Genomic DNA, 20,056 nt, shown 5'->3' on the forward strand with positions numbered 1-20,056 from the left:
CTACACCACCAGACCTGTAGAATGTAGTCAACAATTTTTTGTTAGCAAAATGAGTATTAATTTTTTTAATATTAATTTTTTTTACCATTCAATGAGAATATGATAACTTTTGATTATTGATATTTACACTTTCAAGTTCATGTAATTTCCACCACATTTCCCAAATAAAAATTTCCGTAGTGCTAATTGCTCTAAATATCTAAATAGATGCATAGGTATGGAAGACACTGACTATTGATATTTTTTGTATTTAGTTGCTGAATGTATGCTTTAGACAAACTAAAAAAAAAAAAAAAAAAAAAAAGATCTTTCTAATAAAGAATCCCATCCATCCTCAAAATGTCTTCTCCTTTGGCCTTGAAACAACAATAATAATTTGCTTCATCTGTGTACTATACACCAATGACATGAGCTAATTGCATATCTTCTATGAAATAATGTCTGTTATTACATGGATAACTACACATTAACTCCTTTGGAAGCATTGGTAATCACACAGTAAGTTTGTTAATGCACCTGCCATATCATTAATTCAAGTGTCCTCTATAAATCTGTTTCCCACTATTATTTTCTTATTCTGGATCTCTCCATAACACTTTAAAGGCTGTTAAGAAAATAATAAAACTATGCAATTAAGGTCACAGATAGATAGATGATAAATAGAAAAGAGTATCTGAAGTGTGATCCAATTGCTTACTTTTTTTTACAACACTTCTCCTTTGCTTGGCACAGACAGATAAAAACTTTAGAGCTACATTCCATTTCCTTCGTATGAAACTAGTACTATTTTCATTCTAGGGAAAGTTGGCCAAAGTCTGATTAAAATGTTTAAAGAAACTGGTTCACAAACAAAATCATACTTAAAAGGGCCTAAGTTCTCCCTCAAAAAATCAGTTAAATTTTATACCAGCGCACATAATAGAAATTTCCCCATTTTCTGCTAAAACCTGAAATGTCTCTCACTCCCAATCAATTGACATCTGATTACTCTGAACTTGACTTTAGTCAAGCTAATCCTGACTATTCCTTCTCCTTACAAACCCCTTTCAACTGCAAAGCAACTCCAGCTTAAAAAAAGCCAAAAACCAAACTCACTGCTATCGAGTTGGATCAGACTCATAGCGACCCCTCCTTGGGTTTCCGAGGTGGCATCACTACGGAGGTAGATTGCCCCATCTTCCTTCCAAGGAGTGGCTGGTGGGTTTGAACTGCTAGCCTTCTGGTTAGCAGTCAAATGCCTTAGGCACTACGCCACCAGAGCTTAAGAGATGAAAATGCCATCAGCATTTTCATAGTTAATGACAGGGCTACAAAACAGAAAATAACAGCAGGACTCTGAAGCCAGTGCTTTTATTGGACTAACGATATAAATAAAATGGTCCCTGACTGAGCTTCAGAGAATCACCGTCTCTTTATCAGGCCATAGAAAACAGATCCAGGAGGGCAATAAATACGGCACATAACAGAGTGGAATTAAATGATTAGACCTGAATTAACACCCTGTTTCTGAGCCTCACTTAGTGTTCCATGGTCCCAATGAAACACTGCAATTCACAAACGCTCAAGGCCCATTTAATTTTTATTTCAAGCTAGTTCAGAAGAAGGGATTACCTATAACTCCCACCTATTCCATTGTATAACTCTTGAAGTAACAACACTGATCCCATCTAAATAGTTGTCAGGCAAATAGACTGCTATGGAAATCAAAGTCTAGTCAGGATCCTAGGAGCTCTGGTAGCATAGTGCCTAAGGCACTTGACTGCTAACCAGAAGGCTGGCAGTTCAAAACCACCAGCCACTCCTCGGAAGAAAGATGGGGCAATCTATGTAATGATATTGCCTCGGAAACCCAAGGAGGGGTCGCTATGAGTCGAGTCTGACTCGACAGCATGTAACAGCAACAAGAAGTCAGGATCCTGTCTCTAAGTCACTATTAAAAGGGACCAAACCCCTGTTCCTATAAAAATGACAACACTGCCCTTGATGGAGGGAAAAAAATATTAATTAACAATTAATTAAATCAACTCGATTATTTTTTTGTGGTATTAACTGAACTCAGCAATTTTTAGTCCCCATTTTTTTCAAAATAATTTTTGAACTATGGCTTTAGCATGCCAAAGATTCAAACTAAGACTTAATGGCAAAAGGGAATTTATATAACCTTGGAGAATAATACATAGATGCCCCATTCCCCATTATGCCATACACTATATGATTAGGTAGGTGAGTTCCATTTAAACCCTCTCCAAAGGAAATTAATGCTGTCTCACACTCTTTCATGTATAAAATGACTCTATAGCAAGAAATCTAAGAATGGTTTAGAGAAAGTCTCAACTATCCCAGTGAAGTATTTAGCAATTTCAGGTGAAATATGCAGTCAGATGGAATTGAGGTTTAGAAGCCACTTTGTATATCTGTAAGAGCTCTAGTGGTGTAGTGGTTAGAACATTCATCTGCTAACCAGAAGATCAGCAGTTCCAACCCACCAGTCACTGCACAGGACAAAGATGAAGCAGCCTGCTTCTATAAAGATTTATAGCTTTGGAAACTCTATGGGGGCAGTTCTATTCTGACCTATAGGGTCAGTATGAGTTGAAATTGACTAAATGGTAGTGGGTGGGTTTGTATATCTGTGACTTGAAATGACATATGAGATCCAAAAGCCTCTGTCATTGAGTCGATTCTGACTCAAAGTGACCCTGTAAGACAGAGTAAAATTGCTTACAGGGTTTCCAAGGCTGTAAATCTTTATGGAAGCAGACTGTCTCATCTTTGTCCTGTGGAGTGGCTAGTGTGTTGGAACCACTGACCTTTTGGTTAGCAGCCTGTCATAGGCTAGGTTTTCTAAAGAAGCAAAACCAGTAAAGCCCAGAGAGAGAGAGAGAGAGAAAGGGAGAGAAATTTATCTCAGAAAAATGGCTCACACAGTTATAGAGGCTGGGAAGTCCAAGTTCCTGTATGAAACATCAAGCTGGAGGCTTTTCCTGACTCATGCAGCTGCAGGGGCTGACGGGCCCAAGATCAGCAGGCAGTATACCAACCAGGCTGCTGACTTCAGCGGATAATGAATCCAAGATTAGCTGGAAAATGGCAGATTGTTAGCTCACAGCAGTTAACAGAAGCTGGAAAGTCCCAAGTCCATGGGCCAAATGTCAAACTGGAGGCTCTTCCTGACTCACGTAGCTGCGGGGGCTGACAAACCCAAAATCAGCAGGCAGCACAGCAGGATCCAGATCCAACAGAAAGTTTCTGAATTTTCCCAGGAGGTCCATAGACCCCACCCCTAAGGAAGCTCCCTTTCAACTGATTGCCTGCCCAAAGCATGTACATCAGATCTTATCATGGAAACGACCACACCACAACAGCTTAAACTACTCAGAATCATGATCCAGCCAAGTTGACACACAACCTTAACTATCGCACAGCCAATGCTTTAACCACTGCACCACTGGAGTTGCTGATGTGTGGGATAGAGCTATGTTTATAAGTCAAGATCCTTAAGAGCAAAAAATAAGGGAGCTAGCAGTTTTAAACACTTACTAGTTGTTGTGTAGGAGCTCTGGTAACATAGTTTCTAAGGCACTTGACTGCTAACCAGAGGGCTGGTGGTTCAAACCCACCAGCCACTCCTCGGGAGGAAGGTTGGGCAATCTACTTCCGTAGTGATACTGCCTCGGAAACCCAAGGAGGGGTCGCTATGAGTCGGGGCCGACTTGATGGCACATAACAACAAGAACAACAGATATTGTGTGCTGTGCTGTCTTCTCATTTAATCTTCACAATTTCTTACAAAGTAAGCATTATCATTTCCATTTTACAGATAGGAAAGCTGAGGCTCAAAGAGTACTTTAATAACTTCTCAAGTGCACAAGAAATTGGTGAGGCTGAGATTCAAATCCAGGTCTCGCTGATTACAAAGCTACACCTTTCCATCAATTCTGTGTATCACTCGTTTAGGACTCCTGGCCCCACTTAGAATCTTAGAAGCTCCAACTTAGAACCTTCCAGAATAACTGAAAAATCCAATCATCATGTGGAAGGGGGATGAGAATCATTCAGGATAGTCCCAAAGAACAGAATAAGAACCAAAGGATTTGGTTCTGTATGAAGAACATATTTTATAAAGTACCAGGAAATCCAAACACTTAACAAAACTAAGCAGATGGCAGCACAAATTGAGAGGCTTTGGTGGCGGAGTGGATAAGGCATTTGGCTGCTAACCAGGAGGTTGGCAGTTCAGACACAACAGCTGCTCTGCAGGAGAAAGACGAGGCAATCTACTTCCATAAAGACTTACAGTTTTGGAAACCCAATAGGGGTACTATGAGTTGGAATCAACTTAATGTCAGTAGGTTTGACTTTTTGGTCATCAGGGATGTAGATGGCCATGCCTGCCTAAGATTGTTTCAGAGTGAGACCCATAGTAAGTAGAGTCCAGAATCTATCATCACATACCATCACACTGAAGAAGCACCAGGAGCTCTATCCAGAATAAGCCAGGAGAATTCTCCCACATTGTTGGTCTTTTCATACCCAACTTTTTCCTAACAGCTCAGAGTATCATGTAGTTGTGTAGTTGACTGATAGGAGGGACACTTATTAAATTGAACTTTCTCCTACTCCATACTTTTGGACAACAACACTACTTTAACCCTAACTTAAATTTACATTTTAATTCCTTCAAAGGAACACACACTCACATACATATATTTCTCTCATACAGCAGTCACTTAAAAGGCCTGAGCACTGAGAACTGCATTGTGGAGAAGCAACCCAATGATGAAATGATTATTGTTGTTATTTATTTATTTATTTTAAGACGAACACTAGTAAGTTTACTGGTGATAGATTCGTGTCAGATTAATAATATTCTGTTTTGTCTATCTGTTGAATTATGGTTGAAAAGTCAGTGGGCAGGAAAATGTCTAATTTCATATTCTATGCAATATCCTTGTACATTATTAGTACCCAATAAATTAATTCAAATGCTTTTGACACTCAATTAATGTTACATGGTAATGATTACATCTATTCTTTTATAAGTGATGAATTTCTTGAAATTTTATGCTTTGAAAAAAGGTCTTTGTTTACCAAAAAAGGAATACTAATATTTAATTTAAGAGAATTTAATTTGAAGTATTAATTTTTCATCCCTTGGCCAGGAGTTCCTAAGCAAAGGTCTGCAACTGTAATTGTTCACATGTGAGTCTCAGCTTTAGCAACTGTCCTCGGCTATGGTTTTAACAGTAACAACAAGGCCCCAAGACCCTCTCCTAGATTTACACACAATCACAGACCTCCCTTTGACCTTTACTTTTCAATATTAATTTACGTGAAGTAAAATCTGTCTCCACTGTGTCAGCAATAAGAGCCAGGCTATGTCTTTGAAGAAACAGTCGTCAGCATTAATTACTCAGTGTTGTCTAGTTGACTCCCTAACAAACCAAGGCTTCAAGTGGCTTGTTTGGCAGCTTGAGCATTTTCTCTACCAATTTGCTAATCTAAGATTATTTTTGCATTTTGAGGACAAAACTTCAATGCAAATATGCCTTAAAAATGGATCAAACTAGGAACCAAATTATGCACTACAAGGAGTTTTCACTGTGAGTTTCCTCTGTGACTGGTTACAGAGGCAGCATGTAATCACTAAGAATGCCTCCTTTGAAATTAAGAAATATCTGTGTTTCCAGAGATTGGTTAGCTGTGATAGAGAGAATGGTTCCACCATTCATTGTTAAACAGTATGAGTTTACTGTGGCTCAGTTTCTTCATCTAAGATGAAGATTGTAATACTTATGGGGTTGTTGTGGAAGTCAAAAGACATAAAAATGTGAATGTACACTTGAAAAAAGAGTATAAAGTGCATACAGAAGTGAGGTATTGCCATTAATAATTCTCAATAAAGACTGACCAGGATTTTAAGTTCTTAGCCTTGCCGTGTCACTTTTTATTACCTGTTGATAAAAACCCTGTACCTCTGGCCTTATTTCAGACCTTGTAAACTTGGACCTTGTTACAACAATTAATCACTGATGACATAAAGCAAACTCACAATGCCAAACAAACTACAAAGCCGCTTCTAGAACCATACTGCCGATCACCTTATTCTCTTCAACTCCTGTCTCTTGTCTTAAATCCCTTCATTTGAGCGTGACAACATATTTTTCTTCTGCCTGGATCTTTGCAAAAGTAAAATTGTCCAGGAAATTGTTTTGCCAGATCCTATACTTTCCTGATTCAGCATTAGAGAAGCTATCCTTTTAGGCAAACAGGAAAACTCGCTGTACCTCAGGCATGGCTCAGCTCCCAAGATGTCTCTTCCAAGAGGCCTGTTCTGATTCCTCACTCTTAACTAGCCCCTCCTCTAAAAACAACAACAACAACAACAAAAAAAAAAAAACACTACCATAAAGTAGACTCAAATTCATAGCAACCCTATAGGACAGTAGAACTGCCCCATAAGGTTTCCCAGGCTGTGTATCTTTACGGAAGCAGACTGAAGCAGACTGCCTCATCTTTCTCCAGTAAAAGGGTGGTGGGTTCCAGCTGTTGACCTTTTGATTAGCAGCCAAATGCACTACACCACCAGAGCTCCTTATCCCTCTTCCAAAGTCCCTCATTCTTATATGGGACTTACTGGAATTTGAAACCATTCGGTTTCCCTACGGTAGTTATTTACCTGTTTATCAATCACCTCCTCTCACTGGAACGTTAGTTCCAGGAGAGAGGAGATGGTGTCGGGTTTTTATGCTATAGTCCCCAGTCCAGAATACTTTCTAGAACATAGTTTAAAAAAAAAAAAGAAAGAAGGAAAGAAAAACAAAAACCAGTGGCTGTTGAGACAGTTGTGACCGTGGCTGCCCCACGACTACCCCATGTTCGAGAATAGAACTGTACTCCAGAGGATTGTCAATGGCTGTCATCTTCTGGAAGTACACTACCAGGCTTTTCTTCCAAAGTACCTCTGGATGGACTTGAACCACCAACTTTTAGTTAGTAGCCAAGCACTTAACCATTTGCATTACCCAGGAACAACCATGGAACATGGTAAGAGCTCAATAAATGCTTGTGGAATGACCAGATGAATTGCTACAATTAGAAGAAGTCCTATTTGGTATAATTAAAGCATTTAGCTCTGAATATAATTCTTTCCCTTTCCCCAAATGAAAGCATAACACTTTTCTAAGCTCTTAGAATAAAAATTTCACCTAAATTCTTAGCAATATCAATTCCTTAGTCTTATTACTGTCTTTCTCAGAACCTGAGGCTAGGCCAAATATGACTGAGGTTTTCAAAAAATATATTTTTAATATAATTTTAAAATATACTAAGAGAAAGCTCATAAAAATTCAGCTTCAGCCACAATCTGGACTATGGACTGCCAAGCACCACATAAATAAATTATCAAGTCATTTTGGCATCGTGGGCCAGAAGGAATATCTTCTTCAGTAGATTTAAAGAGACATATATCTGGAAGCAAAGTAAACAATTAAATATGTATTCTCATTATTCCTCTGAAGTTGGGACTGGCCACTTGACATTGTAATTGTCAATTTTCCAAAGGGCAGATTTTTTTTTCTCTTTAATTAGAAACTATTGTGAAGTTCTGATAATCCATTCCACAATAAAGACCTCCACCTAGGTATTATTACGCTTAAAAGAGGAAAAATAAAGCAGCCTAAGAACGGATTCTGAGGAGAGTTTGTGGCCAAGTATATGGAGCATGTTGTTGTTGTTTGTTGTTATGTGCCATTGAACTGGACCCGACTCATAGCGACCCCTCCTTGGGTTTCCGAGGCAGTGTCACTACGGAAGTAGATTGCCCAGCCTTCCTTCTGAGGAGTGGCTGGTGGGTTTGAACCGCCAGCCTTCTGGTTAGCGGTCAAATGCCTTAGGCACTATGCTACCAGAGCTCCTAGAAGGTGAGACTGTTGATGTTGTTATTATGTGCCGTCAAGTCGGACCCAACTCATAGCGACCCCTCCTTGGGTTTCCGAGGCAGTATCATTACGGAAGTAGATTGCCCCATCTTTCTTCCGAGAAGTGGCTGGTGGGTATATGTAGCATGGATGCAAATAAGTCAGAGTCCATGCCCCATGAGTAAAGGAGCCACCAACGACAGAGGGGCATACCGGAGTCTAAAGTTGATGCTTGATGAATGTTGCGTTGTGGCCCAGGCAGAGTGTCCATGCACCCCTATGCACACACACAAGCACACATGCAAGTGCACACATACGCACATACAAGTGCACATGTATACACACATATGCAAATGCATGCACACACAGAGAGAAAGATCTTGTGACCAGCTGCTTCCCTGGTCAAGTCTCCCTGGCTAATCCAATCCAGCCTGCTCACTGGTCATGATAAACTTGCCTGAATGAAGAACGCCAAATAAAAATGATGTATCCATTTCCTGTAGATTAAGAATCCAGGCCAGGAATCTAAATCCTTCCCCTGACCTTAAGAAAGGGAAAGAAAAAGCAGCTCCGAGGTTTGTAGAAAGCTGTTTTTCAACACTGTTCATTAAAAGAGACTGTGTAATTGTAAGTCAGGGCCAGGTGGGCAAACACTGCAGTATGTCTTTTCCGAACTGTAGATTAAAATGTAGTGCCATTGATGTAGGCACGTACAAAACCCAACTCATTCAGAGGAAAGTTTCAAAATTTGATATATGAGGTACCTGGGGGAACACACATTTAGACACAGAAATATCGGGCAGGCCCGCTTATATCCCTCATAGTCACACACCCGTGCACACACAGGCACACACAGCAATCTCCTTCTTGACAAACAGCCTTTTAGCTCCCTTGTCTTTCATGTAACCATGACTAAAATTAGAATATTTATACTGTTCCTTTGTGCTTTGTATTTACTAAAACCTAGGCCAGTTTGGTTTTCCCTCTCAAGAAGAAATTTCTTATCTTTATCTGTCTTCATAGACACTCCTTGGGTTATTAACCAGTTAGTTTCTCCCAGAAAAGTGGTCATTAGTTTTTAACATTACTCACAAGTGTCAGGAGACAAGGTATCAGATCCTCTCATCCTGAGCTATCTTTAATTTAATCTCTAGATTTTTCAGCTCCAGCTGTTGGCTTCCACTTAATAAAACATTTTCATCTGTTGGTGTTGGTAGTAGGTGTTTTTGGCTTTTTTAAAAAAAAAAAAAATTCAATCACCAATATAATGATGACAGAACTGACACATTTTGCGTTTAGTGGATTTCCTTCCCCCATCTAGAGTCCAAGCTATCAAAAGCTAGAAACTATAAAATAGATTCCAGGCAGTTACAGGTTAAGGATCATTTGCATAAATTAGCAAGTTTTGCAAATGAATTCATCTAGTGAGAAGTAAGACACGGGACACTGCATTTTAATAATTGACATTCCACATGAAATGCAATGTTCTTGAGGAGGAAATTGAGCTCCAGGTTGCTATTAGAACCAGCGGACCAGCACGAGTGGAAAGAAATGCCATCTCCCATTATGTGAGTTACCGCTCCTGCATAACAACTACCCCCATCCTGATGGACTTCTTTAATAAAAGTACTAGTGCATGCTCACGGAGGGGAGGCATCGAGAAGACTGTACTCATCAGCAGTGTTGAACAGGAAATGAAAATAGAGGTCTTTTTGGATGTGGTCTTAAAGTGCAACCACTAACTCCCTATATTCCCCTTCTAAAGTAATCCTTCATTTTCTGTGCAATTCGGCAGCAAGCTCCCCCAACCCCAGACCCATTTACTTTTTTCTGTTTTTACAAAACACTTAGGAGACTATTTAAAAATACTCAGAGTGTGCGTAAAAATTTTAAATTATCCAATTTGGAGGTTGTCTCTTATAATGTTGGTTAAATTACAAATCAAGATAAGTGGGCCTTTTTGCTGCCTCCTCCTGGCCTAATTAGTTTAAGAACATACCACACTGCAGATGTTGGTCACAATGCCATATAAATGCCTTTCATAAAAGTATTAAAGTCAGGGTGTGAGAATGTATCAGAAGTCCAAACTGCTCACACATGCAATCCAAGAACTGGAAACAAGTCCATCAGTGATAGCATTTCCTGGGATAATTTATAATTAACATAAAATGAATTAAATCACTTACTCGATAGACTTTTTTCAAAGTTCATGTAGAGTAAGTGTATCATATCAATTAATTCTCAATGAACTGCAGCAGCCAATAAAATTTCTCCCAGACACTGGTAATAATTCAAGATATTGATGGAAAAGGTATCATTGTTAATATATAAGCCTCAAATCATGTACTGAGAACAGGTTGATAAAGATCCATCCTTGGAAAGGGAGAAATGTTATTGCTAGCTGTCTATTGTTCTTTCCAATTTGTTAAGCTTTCTGTCCTCACTTTACACACTGATAGCCTTTCAATTTTGCCCACAAAACCAAATTCCCTTAGTGCAGTGGTCTGTTTTTGCAGGATATCTAATCTGAGAAAGTTAATATACATGAACAAATTAAACAGATTCAAATGGAAAGAACGGATTATATTACCCATATAATTGAGATATTTTCAATAGCCTTTCTACATGTTCGCAAGCACAAATAATTGATATATATAAAAAAATTAATGCAACCAGGTCTTTGGGCTGCAGAATTCAAATAGGCATGTTAGACGATATTTTGGGTAGTAATTGTATTTATTTTATTTTACTGAATTACCTAGTTGTTTTGGGTACTATGTAGACAAAGCCCAAGTGCCCCACATATGAAAAAAAGAAAAAAACTGAGAATCATTCCTTTGTTGATATTGTGATTAGACAAGAAAGAAATCAATGGCCATTTGATTTGTTACATCAGAGCTTGTATTAAATGATACTTCACCGACTTACCTAGTTTTTCTCAACACTAGCACCTGTTAATCAGAAAGTCTTCTGATTTTATATGTATTTTTCTTTCCCCTGGGGAATACTAGTTGGTCCTAAGATTAACTGTGGTTGAGAGGGTGAGAGGACAATCTTTAGTCCATGTTTCTATTTGCACGCTTATGACAATATAAAAAAGGGAATTCTGATGAGCCAGTTGGTTTGTGTAATGAGTTACTGTGGCTCTTCTCCCAATAAAGGGTGTGTTCAAACTTTGTTTATTTATAGACCAATAAAGAGAAATTTCCACTGTTCTTTTCAGCAGGCTGAGGATAAATAGCTCTTCCATTTCTAACATTTAATGTTCACAGACACAAAAACAATTGCTCTGAATATTAAGCTAGCATTCATATTTTTTTTTTTCCCCTGTGAAGGGGCAAGATCCTTGAATATGAAACAAGGAAGTGTTCAAATATAATTTTTCCTATTTTAGAACTGCTTTAATGCAACTTGTTTTCCGCAACAAAGAGACACTCTAGGCTTAATTTGATTACGGGCTGAAGTGTCACCTCTTGTGCTTTGACAATATCCTCTGTGACTTGAGAGTTTACAAGTCCGTAGAATGAAATGCTGTCCATGAAGACAGGGTAGCCATAACACCAAATGCTCTTTGATAAGGCTGTTGCTGCTGTATTGAACTGGTTTTCATGAGTATATACGCAGCAAATGCTTCCTGTTTTCACATTCTAGAGCAAGGAACAGCATAAATTATCCCTAATTCTTGATCCTGTGATGAAGTAGCCATCTGGTCTGATAGTACGGTGACAATGATATAGGAGTGAACACTCTATGCTTGGTCTACTGCACATAAAAGGACAATAGGACATATTTTAAAATGTCAGGATCCATCAGAACTATATTCAGAGAAGTTTGCATTTATGAAAATGGATAGTATTGAAGATATATCATGATGCAAATCTAATCATAGCTGCTGGGTGGCTGAATTAAATTAAGAGTAAATCTGAATGTTTCTAATTAAAAATGTGTTATTCCTTTTCCTGTCATGTTTTCCATGCCCATTAAAAAAAAAAAAAAAAAAAGAAGCTTTATTATACCATCTTTGGAAAATTGTGTCACTAAATGTATTGAGCTGCCTGCCTCTAGCCTCTGACATGAGCATGTGGAACTCTTAGGCTGCAAATACAGAACAAGTGCAGCTGTTTCGTTCCATTCAATTCTTAGTGAAAGTTGTTTCCACCAATAAATTAGCGCTCACCATTAGATGAGGTGTATGTGTCATTGAAGAGGGAGCTGTTGAAAAACCACAAGGTACGTTGACAGAGCAGTGGGAGTTTTTATTTTTTGAGGATCCCTATTTAATTGTCTGATTGTCCATTCGTGTCTTCAACTAACATTGAGCATTTTTAATACAACTGCCAAAGGGGCAGGGAGGCACCATCTTCTGACCTCCTCTAACCCCACAAGAGGAAGACAGAATCACCATCAGTAGCCCAAGGCCTATTCCTGCAAGGCCAGCCATGCTGCCTCCCTCCAGCCCTTTCACCAACAGTTCCTTCCTGGAGCACCCACCACCTCTCTCCTGGGCTCGATAATTCACTGCAATGGCCACACAGAACTCACAGATTATGGGGTTTATTAGGGAAGCACCAGGCTACAATTCAAGTTCAGAAATGCACTCGGTGTCTTGCAGCTGGCCATCTTACTCAGCAGCCGGCAGTCTCAGTAGCACATCACTCTCTAAGTAGTGCGTGTCTCTCTCTCAGCAATGCATGTCTCTTGTGTCTCTCTCTCAGCAGCGTGTGTCTCTCATGTCTCTCAGGAGTGCATTTCTCTCAGCAGTACACTTTCTCAGCCAGCAGTCAGAGAGACTCCTTCTGCCTCTAGAGGGGCTCCTTTTGAGCCTGGAGAATGACTACTAACCAATCCTAACATCAGAATTCTATACACCTGAGAGAGAGAGCGAACTTCCCAGAAAATTACTTTGTGCTGCTCCCAACAGAAATACCCCAGGTGGATAACTGATTGTTAAAATCAGGAGCTACTCAGTTGCTCACAGCAAATTCCATCACAGAGTTTACAAAGACTTATGGCTAGAAAAGCCACAGTATGTAATTTACTACACTGCAACACCAAGCACTGGGTTAGGTGTCTTTTTGAAGTTTGGGGGAGGAGAACAATAATATATTTTGGTAGTCCTAATGTATTTGAAGAGGCTCTGGTGGTATAGTGCCTAAGGCATTTGACTGCTTACCAGAGGCTGGCGGTTCAAACACACCAGCTACTCCTTGGAAGGAAGATTGGGTAGTCTACTTCCGTAGAGATACTGCCTTGGAAACCCAAGGAGAAGTAGCTATCAGTCGAATCAACTTGATGACAGTAAGTGAGAATGTAATTGATGAACATCTCTTCATTAGGGATGATTTCCAACCACAAATAATGATTGTGAATATCCAGGAGTAGTATCTGTATCACTGCTGTAGGAAGCCAGTCAGATGGCTATCAGGAATGACTCTCAAGGCCTGTAGAATCTTGGGTGGGGCAGAAGAGAGGCTGGCTGGGGCTGGGTAGCTGACCTACTCACTGAGTGAGGGTTGAGGGTGCTAACCCAGCTTGTAAATGTTGGTGTAAGGCAGAGTTCAAAGGGTCCAGGAAACTTACCTATGATTCAAGCAGTTGGAACCAGAAGTTCTAACTCAACGGGCAGTACATGACATCAAGAGTTGAGTAATAAGTGCCTCCAACTCATAGGAGAGGAAAACTTTGAATGAAAATTGAGCCTTTATTATCATAATTTCTAATAGACACATGACCTACTCAGAAGACCTCAGTACTTTTTCTATGTTGGTCCCAGATATTGGGAAATAGTCATTAATTTTCTTTCTGTAGTAGTATGGAATAGCCACATATTCAAAGAATAATTGAGTATGTGTTCTGTGTCTCAAATATCTCAAATTTACCATGTACAGAATTGCCCCAGTACCTTCCCACACTCAGCCTGCTTCTGCTGAGTGAATATGGCACCTGCATCACACCCAGTCTACCCAGCCTGAAACCTGGAAGTCATCCCAGACTCACAACACTCTTATCCTCACCATCTAATAGCTCACCAATTCCTACAGAGTCTACTTCTAAATATTTGAACCCTGTCCTCACCACAGCTGTGTTTCGCAGTCATCATCTCTAGACTACATTGCTGTAATAGCTTCTCAGCAAATCTTTCTAAAATGCAAATCTATCTGTGTGTTGTCCTGATTTGAATTCCACATCAGCTCTACACTAATGTTGGACACAAATCTGTGATCCAGTCACTGTCTGTCTCTCCAATCCTGTCTCCCATTCCCTCCCCGTTATGCACAATTCCCCCCATATTCAAAGACTTGAGCCCTGACTTTGTCTTCTAGAATGTAATGTTTCATTGGGACTTTCCCACTTCCTTTATTCCAATTTCCACCTAAACTAGCAAGAATTTCTGATTCCTTTAAAAAAAAAAAAGCCCAAAGGTAAACCAAGCCCTCAGTACTATGGATAACTCTGAGACTGTCTGAGATCTTCAGTGTCTTCTCCAAGTACTGACTGAGGTAGTGAACAAGATCACAGGCCCTATCCCCAGGACTCCCCCGTGCTCTTACTTTCTTATTCCAAAGGGTCGGTACAGCCTTATAGCACCTTCTCTGGGACACTTACTCTTCAGCCATTAGTCTGTTTATTGATATTCTTCTTCCTAGCACACAGGAGATGGTTTCCTGTAGTCTCACCTACTCTGGGAAAAGCATCTCACTCTACTGGGCAACTCCTCTCAACTCTGGTTCCTGTGGGAAGGCAGAGATTTGCTCCACCCTCAGAAGACTGCTAGGATTCTTGTGCCTGACAGCATGAATAACTTCTTGTTCAAGTAAACCCTACTTCCTACTTACAAGGGCTGTGACTTTGACCCTTATTATCCAAACAATAAAACAAGGCTTTAACCAAAAAATAATCTTAACACCCACTCAACAAAACAGAGATTTTTTGACACAAAGTTATAGTCTTTTTGTATGTACAATTATAAGCATAGATGTAATGCACACTTACAGATATGATAAGGAGCCCTAGTGGTGCAATGGTTAAGGATTCAGCAGGTAACTAAAGTTGGGGGTTTGAACCCACCAGCTGCTTCACTGAGAGAAAGAAGTGGCAATCTGCTTCCATACAGATTATAGCCTTGGAAACCCTGTGGGACAATCCTATTCTGTTGTATAGGGTCACTATGAGCTGGAATCAACTGGATGGCACACAACAACAAAAACATGATACCAAAGTCAAGACCTTATTTTTGAAACAGTGAGATGGATAGAACATAAATTTTCCAGTAACAGATGAAGAAAGTTTGTGTACTCCCTCAAAATTTTCCATGAGACAGAAGCATTTACTGCTCACTGAATATCCAAGTGCTCAGTTGTGATTAGGTCTGAGCGATGGACCACGAGCACTAGTCACTTGTGGGCTGAAGCATCTAAGAGCCAGTGTTCAATCCTCTGGCTCTCTTTTCCGTGTCTCTGTTACTGAGAAAGTTACCTATTAAGATGATGGAGCTACAGGATGCAAACTGCCTGGGACTCTGCCAACGAGAAGGGCAACTCCCCAGCAGAATTATCAGACTCACATTGAGACTTGCATGAATAAGAAATAAACTTTTATTGTGTTAATTCACTGGTATTCTACAGCTGTATTGTTACTGCATCAAAGCTCATACTATCATGACAAATATATTCCATTATTACAGATTCTGACATGGATAGAATATAGAAGGATGTTTTAAAATTGACTGAGGTATTCATATGAAGAATCATACCAATTAATGTCAGTTTTTATGAAGGTTCTGTTCATCTTATCTGAATATACTGAAGATATGGAGAACATTGATAACTAGCCTGATAGCTTTCAATGCTGGCATTTTACTTAAGTCAATGTGAACTTTTATCACTGAAACTACAGTCAGGTTAAAAAGTTGGACTCATACCAAAAGCACATGCATTGTAGCAAATCATTTTGAAGACTCAATAGAAGCTTTAAGCATAGGTTATGTAAAATGAAACCTTTTATATCTAAATTTGATTTAAGCTCCATAGCTTGAAGAAGATTTAGGATACAATTTGTTTGATGGAACTGCTTGAGGGCAGATCTATTCAGTTTGGCAGACAGATTCCACATTGAAGAGACTGTTTTCCTTTCTGTGGTGGATATATACTCCATATCAACCATTCATCATCAAATTCTTGGTCTTCAGAGACATGCTGAAACTGAATGTCATCTTCTCCTTGTTGCCCACTTATTAATTGCTTATGATTAACCTGTTCTCCTAATAACAACCTTAAAACATTAGAACACACATATGTAATTAGTTTCCAGAATGTTTCATGGTTTTCTGTTTTGTACCCATGGCAAACTCTTAAAAATATATTTATAAATTATTTGGTTGTGTGTTGGGAAGTTGGAATGAATGGAGAGTGGGGGGGGAGGGGAACTTTATCAGAAAAAAATCTAAGCTAAGTATTATTATTGTAACTAAGCATTAAATTTGGCTCTGAGTTTCCTAGTAACCAAGGCAAGAGGGAAACCTGGTAAGTTTTACGGTTGTGTGCTTCAATTTTGACATACATAATGCTAACAGCAAAGGTTACTGTTTGACTCTTTAGCTTATTTTTTTTAAATTGCTTTAATGACATGATTTTGATCAGAGGAGTTCACTAGAAGTTTACCTCATGAAACTAAATTATTGTTTGAATGAAATTATTTCACATTGTAAATCATCACTGAATGCTGAAGAGAGAAAATCATATCTGAGAAATTGAGAAACAAGTTTAATGGTATAGAAAAACACCATTTGGGATGCTATTTAAGGATTTTCCTCCTGGAGTCTTTTTCCACATGAGTCAATCAATCATTTGTGTTAGTTAGAGTGGATGCTGGTTAGTGGATCCCAGCTAAAAAGAGTTTTGGGAGTCCAGAAAATGTATAATGGTCATTATGGAGCTAGGGAAAGAAATTCCTTCTGAAGCTAAAGAAAACAGTTCTCTCACATGGACAATTAGATGCCAAAGTCCTGAGTGAATGCAATGGAAAGACTGAATCTGTTCCAGCATATTTTTCACAGAGATTTGTTACAAAGAGATAACATGCTTCCTTGTGGTATCCTCTGAGACCATCTTACCTTTCTAGTTTTGCCAGTTTTTTTGGCCTTCCCAGTAGTGTTTGCAAATCCAAGACAGGATGGTAAATTACTCAGTCACCCAGGCTGTTGTTGTTAGTTGCCACCGAGTCTGTCTCCAATGCATACAGACCCCATCGTACAACAGAATTGGACCATTGAGATTCATAGAGTTTTCATGGGCTAATTTTCAGAAGTAGGTAACCAAGCCTTTCTTCCTAGTCCATTTTAGTGTAGAAGCTCTGCTAAAACCAACTTAGCATCATAATAACACACAGGTCTCCAGCGGAAGGCAGGTGGTGGCTGTGCATGAAGTACATTGGCCCACAAAACCCAGTTGCCTTCCTAAATTTAGGCTCATTTATGACGGGCCATCCCAGCTGTGGACCTTCCTGTAGGGTCAGCTGTGACTTCTATTGCAATCTCATCAGAGTTCAACTTCCCCTTCTGCCCAGGCCTCCTTTCTTTACTCCTTTACAAGTGTTATTCTTCAGAGCACTCACCAATGAACACTCTGCATCTGAATCTCTGCCTGAGTCTCTTCCCAGGAGCCCATGTGTAAGACTATCACATCCAACCACACAACAATTCCTAAGGACTCCACTTGCTCCACCATTCTATCATTGGTGAACTCTAGGAAGAGGAGCATCCAAAGGTGAATTATCACAATAAATGCACAAGACAGATTCCCTGATGATGGCTCTTTTCCGGGAGGGACTGAGCAAGGAGTCACCTAGATACATACAGCCAGTTTGCTCAGAAAGGGTCCACAGCCTTGCTCTCTAAGTCCTGAACTCAAGAGCTATACTGTTTATTAGCTTCTCACTGTCAACAGCAGTGTCTATGGGATGCGAATAAAGTGAGTGTTGGAGTCAACCCAAGGTCAAAGGCTCCGTGACTACTTTCCTGGACTTCGGTGGCTGTAGAGTGCATTGACAGGTCAGAACAGAGAGTTTTCTATAGCACCAAACTACAGTGGTAGTAGCAGCAAAACAGTGGTCTCCAGTTTCTAATGGAGCAGCAACTAAAAACAGCAACATAGTCCTGATCGATGTTAGGTATGAGCTGCCTCTGAGGAGAGCATGTAATCTTGGACAAGGAAGCTACCTTTGGTCAAGGGTAGTTCCTGAGGAGGGTCTCAGCTGTGAGCTGCCAGTAGACAACACTCTGGGAATGCCACCTTAGTCCCAAAGGAGGAACTCCACAGCATCTACTACACCCTTCTAGCTGATCTTCTACCCCAATACCTCATATAAACTAGCATTGTCACTAACAATGTTAGTGACAGAAATATTAAGGGAAAAGATAGATCAAAAGAGGGAAATGATTATTTGAATCTTGATTCAAACTGTCTATTATAAAGATACAAAAAATATAAATAAATAAATGGGTAAATGTTAAATAAACAGTAAGACCCATTCTTTATTAGAGAAGTACATAAAATGACTCAAGATGATTTCCTTTAAATATAGAGCAGTTTTTTTTTTAACTTTTTGTTGTGAATTGAGTGAAAGTTTACAGAGAAAATTCATTTCCATTCATCAGTTCATGCACATTGTGTTTAGTGATATTGATTGCTATCCCCACAATGTAACAGCTCTCTTCCTACTTCTTCCCTGTGCTTATCTTTTCCTTGTGTCCTTCTAGAGCAAATTTTAAAAGTAGTGGTGCTAGTGGGAGTGATTTTTCTTACATGAGCTAGTAATAATCAAAGATCTGAGATTCCACCCACTAAAACCTTTCCAACTTGGAGCGGAGCCCTGAAATGGTTTCCTTTTGGGTCAAACTGGACCTTTGAAGTCTCTGTGGAAGCATGCTCTCAGCTTATAATCAAAAGGTCTCCAACAATAGCTTTGACTGTCAGAAGCCCACCAGGCTCAGGAGGACTTCTGGCATGAACAGTATCAACTTGAATGACTTCTCGCAGTCACTTCAATTCCTAACTACATTTAGATGAAAATAGATACTTACATATTATCAGAATTTCAGAACATACAGAATGGCAAAATGAAGAATAACACAAAGGTATACAATTTTCCTTCCAGTTTTCATTTTCTCTCTCTCTATCCATATGAAGGAACTCTGGTGGTGGAGTGGTTAAAGCATTGGGTTGCTAACCAGAAAGTTGGTGGTTTGAATCTACCAGCTGCTCTCAGGGAGAAAGGTGACGCGATACGCTTCCATCAAGATTTATAACCTTGGAAACTCTATGGGGCAGTTCTACTCTGTCCTGTAGAGTCATTATGAGTCAGAATCAACTCAAAGGCAATGGGTTTTCTACCCATAAGAAAGTTATAATTTTGAAAATAATTTTAGCATGGAGTTATATAGCTTTGAATACTAATACTAGTTTCACTACTTACTCATTGTGTGACCTCAATAATTTACTCTTGATTTGTTTATTCATCTATAAAATGGGAATAATTACACTCACCTCATGAAATTTTGTTAGATTTTTAAAATGAGGTGATATATATAAACCAGTTACTCATTGTCTGGTACACTGCAAACATCCAATGAGTATAATAGCCCTTTACTTCCCCACCCCAGGGGCTATATTGGGAAAAAACACAAAGGATCCAGCTTCAAGAACTGAATTATGATCTGAAAAAAGCCTCCTTAAAAAGATCTCAAGCTTCATTGCTTAAATTAATTCCAAACTTTTTCAAGCTATTAAGAGGCAATGCACAATTTGATTCAGATATGTAACATGAGGCCGTGTAATTAAATATATATATCCTGAAATTAATTTTACATTCACTTTTATAATACAGTACACTTATATAGAATAACACATGGCTCTTGATTAAACAGCAGACTGCCATTCAATCAAACAGCTCAAGATAGATCATAAAACGTTAAAACGCAGCATCAGCACCAAAATACGGTTATGGGATGTTAATATTCACGTCCACACTCTTACCTAGATAGCATAAAATGAATGTTTCAGAGAGAAAATGTTAAAAAAAATATTAAACATAACTATACCACATTTCTGCTTAAATGATATTGGGTCATCTAAATTTAC

This window comes from Orycteropus afer, unplaced genomic scaffold (genome assembly GCF_000298275.1).
Source record: "Orycteropus afer afer isolate SDZICR_OR568_19922 unplaced genomic scaffold, OryAfe1.0 scaffold00001, whole genome shotgun sequence".
Classification (NCBI taxonomy): domain Eukaryota; kingdom Metazoa; phylum Chordata; class Mammalia; order Tubulidentata; family Orycteropodidae; genus Orycteropus; species Orycteropus afer.